The sequence below is a fragment of the Eptesicus fuscus genome, chromosome 9, assembly GCF_027574615.1.
Source record: "Eptesicus fuscus isolate TK198812 chromosome 9, DD_ASM_mEF_20220401, whole genome shotgun sequence".
NCBI lineage: Eukaryota > Metazoa > Chordata > Mammalia > Chiroptera > Vespertilionidae > Eptesicus > Eptesicus fuscus.
Genome location: NC_072481.1, coordinates 27960626 through 27966504, shown reverse-complemented (window position 1 = coordinate 27966504; position 5879 = coordinate 27960626). Strand labels below are relative to the sequence as shown.

The 5879-nt window shown below is 47.8% G+C and overlaps 1 pseudogene; it reads right to left on the bottom strand.

Annotated features, from left to right (window-relative positions):
- Positions 1-3563: 3563 nt before the first annotated feature.
- LOC103294909 (telomeric repeat-binding factor 2-interacting protein 1-like) lies at positions 3564-4793 on the bottom strand (annotated as a pseudogene).
- Positions 4794-5879: the final 1086 nt, after the last annotated feature.

The following is a 5879-nucleotide window of genomic DNA, read 5'->3' as shown; positions in this document are numbered from 1 at the left end:
CTTTGACCCCCTTCCATTCTGCTCTGGTCTTGGTTGGGTCCCATCACCTAGATGGCCTACCCATCACCAACAATCCTGGGGCTTTAGCGATTGGTAGAAAGACCAGTCTTCTTTAGGGTCCCCGCCAGCCTCTGTTCTCTGCAATTTTGTTTGTTTGGTTTGGTTTTCTCTTTGTTGGCTGAGGACCACTGCGGATGGAGTTTGAATTCAAGGGAGCACAGGAGCCTTGGAGTGTAAAGGTGTAAGCCGAGCTGCTTTCACGCACTTCAGGTGCGGAAATGCCAAAGGAGAGCCTGGCATTGGTGTCATTGCTGGAGGTAGGATGCGGAGCTAGCGGAAGGCTGAGACTCCAAATATCCCACGACTAAGCTAATCCCTTGTTTATTTTTACCTGAAAAATTTCCCTTCTGGTCACTAAAGCCATTTTCATAATGAACACCTATACCTGTATATTCCCATATGTTAAATTTGAATCTATCCATGTCGTCGTTAACAGCCAGAGTAGAATACTTACATACTGATGGTAGTGTCAAAATACATTTCTACAACTTGTGTGTGTGTTTATGTTTCTTGTCTTTGGTGTGTGTGTTTATTTTAATGCTAGGGGCCCACGCCCCTTTGCCTTGGGCCCAGGATGGGCGGTTAGGGGAGAGGCCAGCGGGCTGCCAGACCCTGGCTTCTGCTCCCAGCTGCCGGGAGGCCTGTCCTTGTCCACATCTCCAGGTGCCTTGTTCTCCTCGCACTCAGACGAAGCCGTTATCCTGAGATAAATGTATCATCCTGGCTGTTTTCTCACCACCACCCCCCGCCCTCCATCCCCAGGCAACCACCAATCTACTTTCTTTCACTATTCCATGTATAGACACGACAAAGCACAGTGTTTTATAGGATTTTGAATTCGTGTAAATGGCATCATTCAGCACTTATTCTGAAACTTGCCCTTTTCCAGGTGGACAGAGAAGCAGTGTGCTCCTTTTAGCTATTGCTTTCCCTTGTGTGAGTGCAGGGAATGATGAGGGGCCATCCAAGAGAACTTTGGGTCCTAGAAGAGACTGGCTTTTTAGATTCTGAAACAGGGAAAGGTACGGAAGCCTTGGTGTGAGCAACCACCAGGGCAAAGGAAACCGGTTCCTTTCCAGGTTACCTTAGTGTAAATTGGGAAATTACCTTTCAATAAGGCAGGCTAGTTGATCTTAGCAGCGTTGAAAATAAAGGGCGGACGCCTCTCAAATCCAGTGTGGCTGACTGAATTTACATTGATGGTGAAAGAAATGTAGTAAATAGATTGAAGAAATTAGTCATTAGTGGTCTGAATCTTATAGTGCTTTTCTATTTGAAAAACCAACAAACACAGGCTTGCCAAGTGAAAAAAATTAAATTGGATTAGAATGAATTGTAAAACTTTGGTTAAAAGGTAAACATTACACTGTATTAAAATTTACAATAACTATGTAAACAACCAAGTTACTGGAAATGTTAAATAGTATTCCTCTAACAGAATTCCTTTGGCTCTAGTGTCCTTGCTGAGTTGAAGGTAAAGAATGAAGACATGCCTTGGCCAGCGTGGCTCCAGGCCACCAAAAGGTTGCTGGTTCGATTCCCAGTCCGGGCACGTACTCAGGTTGTGGGTTTGATCCTCCAGTTGGGGTTCATACATTGATGTTTCTCTCTCTTTCCCTCTCCCTTCCTCTCTCTCTAATATCAATTAAAAGAACATACGGTATTTAAAAAAAGAATGAAGACATGAAAGTTGACATCAAGTCAACAATTGATAGTCTGTCTCTCCTCCTCCTTTCCATTCTCTCTAAAAATCAATGGAAAAATATCTTTGGGTGAGGATTAACAGCAACAACAAAAAAGATGTAAGGTTAATCTGTGTCTTAAAATCATTGTCCTAAGATAGTGCATTTTTGCATTAGCTTTAGTTCATAAGAATCACCTGGAGAGCTTACTAAACTACAGACTTCTTAGCCCAGCTGGCGTGACTCAGTGGTTGGCGTCAACCTATGAACCAGGAGGTCACGGTTTGATTCCAGGTCGGGGGTTGCGGGCTCCATCCCCAGTGGGGGGCGTGTAGGCGGCAGTCGATCAATAATACTTTCTCATCATTGATGTTTCTCTCTCTCTCTCTCTCTCTCTCTCTCTCTCTCTCTTTCTCTCTCTCTCTCTCTCTCCCTCTCTGAAATCAATAAAAATATATTTTTAAAAATATAGACTGCTCGGTCCTCCCTCTGGGGATTCTGATTCTGTAGGGCTGGGAAAAGGGAGCATAGAGCTGACAAAGGGGAACCGAGAGCCTCTGGGTGGGGCCCTGCAATGACCACTTCCTGCAGGTAAATCTATTCTCAAAGTACCTGTTATGGGCTGAACCGTGTCACCTCAAATTCGTATGTTGAATTCCTACCCCCCAGTTCCTCAAAATGTGACTGTATTTGGAGACAGGGTCTTAAAGAGGCAACTAAATTAAAAGGAGGCCAGTAGAAAAGTCAATCTGCCTGGTGTTTTATTTATTTATTTATTTATTTATTTTACAAAGTTCCATTTATTTTCAATAACAAAAGCAACACAACAAAGAGGAATTAATTCACTAATTTTTAAGTCTAACACAACCTTAGCACAAAACTATCCTCAACAAATAGAAACACATTATTACTAGTAACCAAGTAAGACTATTCTTGAGACTCTTTTTAAAAAAAAATACATTTTTTTGATTTTTTACAGAGAGGAAAGGAGATGGATAGAAAGTTAGAAACATTGATGAGAGAGAAACATCCATCAGCTGCCTCCTGCACACCCCCTACTGAGGATGTGCCCCTGACCAGAACCGAACCTGGGACCCTTCAGTCCACAGGCCGACACTCTATCCACTGAGCCAAACCGGTGAGGGCTCTTAAGACTCTTTAAACAAAACTAGGTAGGTGAAGAAACACATGTTAGATGCTTGACTGACAAGAAGCAGGGTCCCCAAATATTAAGTCAGCAGAGGAAACATGGGGTTTTCAAAGTAGCTGACAGATCAAGTTAAACTTTTCCATTAACTGTCGGATGATCTTAGAAATCAGAGCTCACTGCGGGATGCAAGGGTTTGGGGTAATCCATGTTCAAGGCCTTGTAATGAAATCTTTCCATATTTCTATATCCTTGACTTAGAATCTATCGCAATCTAGAGGAGCTTCTGCCAAAGGAGAGGAGGCTCTATTCACGCTGCCTGAAAAGACCGGTCTTCCAATTTTCTTCCTTTGACTGGCTTACTAGCTCCTGTACAATAAGATGCAGGTTCCATTCCAAAAAAAGATTACTATGTAGACCAACCTCTCCCTGGTTTATATTTTCCTTCAAGAAACACACTGACACTGCCAGGGACAGCTCTAAATATACCCAATGTCTTTTACTTTTATCCTTCTACACAACTCTGCGTGCCTACAAAATCTTGGACTCGCAGAGCAATGACAGCATTTGGTCAGAAGGCGTGTTCGTTCCAACATAAAAATCTCTGAAGTTCAATGGTCATAAAATACCACCTTATCTGCCACACCTCTTTTCTTTTCTCATTATCCTGTCCATTATTTCTTTCGGAATTCAATTCTCTGAGCTACATTCTGAGCACCAAATTTTTTGACCAATCACTCTCGGGCATCCTCATCACCTTTTTGCAAATCTAAGTCATCGTGTCGGGACCAAATGGGATACCCATCAGCCCTCTGACCAGACTCTAAAAAGGAGGCGGTAGCCTCCACCTCGCCACAATTTTTTAGGAAGGCCTGTGGGACTGTTGACAGAGCCGAGTTAAACTTCTCCATTAACTGGCGGACGACCCTAATTGCAGCTCCCACTTCCGGTGGAGAAACTTTTCCTTCTTCTTCCTCATCAGGCTGTGTGTCTGAGTCTTCTTCAGGTGTGGGTGGATCGTCATCCCACAGTGCTATGTGAACTTCAAATCCAGGGCTTTCCTCCACCACAACCACCACAGCCTCCTCAAACCCCCGGTGGCTTCTATAGGCATCTTTTGGACTGCTTCCTCATTCTCCTTGATCTCTTCCTTTACAAATTCTTCTTCCTCCTCCTCTTCTTCTTCAGGCAGGTCCGGACTTCTCTTGTTCTGTGGTTCCCGCTATCTGCAGCCTCCGGGTCTTCCTCCGCTTTCCACTTGAGTTTCTGGGAGGAGGGGCTCACGGAGCGTCCCCCAAAAGGTACTTACGCGGACCTTACTGGTGTGGCTCAGTGGATAGAGCGTCGCCTGCGGACTGAAGGGTCCCGGGTTCGATTCTGGTCAAGGGCATGTACCTTGGTTGCGGGCACATCCCCGGTGGGGGGTGTGCAGGAGGCAGCTGGTCGGTGTTTCTAACTCTCTATCCCTGTCCCTTCTTCTCTGTAAAAAATCAATAAAACCTGTTTTTGTGTGTGTGTGTGTGTGTTTTTTTTTAAAGGTACTTATGCTCCTGGCCCCACAGGTGCGTTAAGTAGCGGTCCTCCAGGGAGCGAGCTTTTCTCCGTCGTTTTCCAAAGGCGTTGCCCGCGCCGGGGCTGGTCCAGCGGCATTTTCCTTCCCGGGGGTTAGGACGGCCACGCCGGCCGCGTGGTGAAGGCGATCCGCCCCGATCCGCCCGGGGAGCGGCGGCCCCTCGGCCCCTGGGGCTCCAGGGCGGCGCGCTCGGCCGGAGCCCCGCGCTCCGTCTCCGCTGCCCGGTGGCCGCGGGGCCAGGCCCCGCCCACAGGCCCCAAGGGCGCCGCTCGCTGCGCGCCCCGCAGCCGGGCAGGAGCTGCGTGGGGATGGAGTGGCCCGAGGCCTCCATCGGGCTGGGCCTGGCCCCGCTCCTGCCCGCACAGGGCGCCGCCGCCGCCCTGCAGGACGAGCCCGCGTTCCCCGGGCTGGGACGCACGGAGGAGGGTTCGGAGCTGCCCTCTTCCCTCCGAACGGAGCGGAGGAAGGAGTGGCCGTGGTCTGCCCACAGCCGTCGCCGCCACAGCCGAGGCAGAGACCAGAGGACAGGCCAGAGCACACCCCGCCCGGCGTCCTGTAGGGAGAGAACGGTTAGACAGACAGGTGCCAGGAGGAGCCGAGCCCTGCCCGCACCCTGGCTTGAACACCCAGCCTCCGGGACGATGAGAACATGAATTCCTGTTGCTGGAGCCATGCAGACTGTGCTATTTCATTACGGCAGCTGGAGCAAATTATCCTTTGCATCGGGAGGCAGAAGGTCTCCTTCTTATAATTATATCACGTGTGTAAAACGAACTATTTTTTTTAAACAAAAGCTTTCTGTGCCTGGATACCTTGTAGGGAGGCCACCAAGTTAGTAAAAAATACTTATTTTTTTTTTAAAAAAAAGGTTTTTATTGATTTCAGAGAAGAAGGGAGAGGGAGAGAGAGAGAGAAACATCTATGAGAGGGAAACATCAATCAGCTGCCTCCTGCAGGCCACACTGGGGATGGAGCCCCGAACCCAGGCATGTGTCCTGACTGAGTCAAACCGTGACCTCCCAGTTCATAGGTCGACACTCAACCACTGAGCCACGCCAGCCTGGCCGAGTATCCTTTAAAAAAAAAAATTTTTTTTTAAATTGATTTCAGAGAAGAAGGAAAAGGGAGAGAGAGAAACATCAATGATGAGTCATTGATCAGCTGCCTCCTGCACGCCCCCTACCGGGGATCAAGCCAGCAACCCAGGCCTGTGACCTGACCTGGACCTCCACCTCCTGGTTCTGGGTCAGTGCTCCACCACTGAGCACACCGGCCAGGCTACCTAATCTCTTGATTGTATCATTTTCTCTTGTGCTTGAGTTAATCTCATGTTTTTAACCTCATATTGTTTTATGCAGTAACATGCTGTACAGGTTTGTAGCCTAGAAGCACTAGGCTATACCACATAACCGAGGTG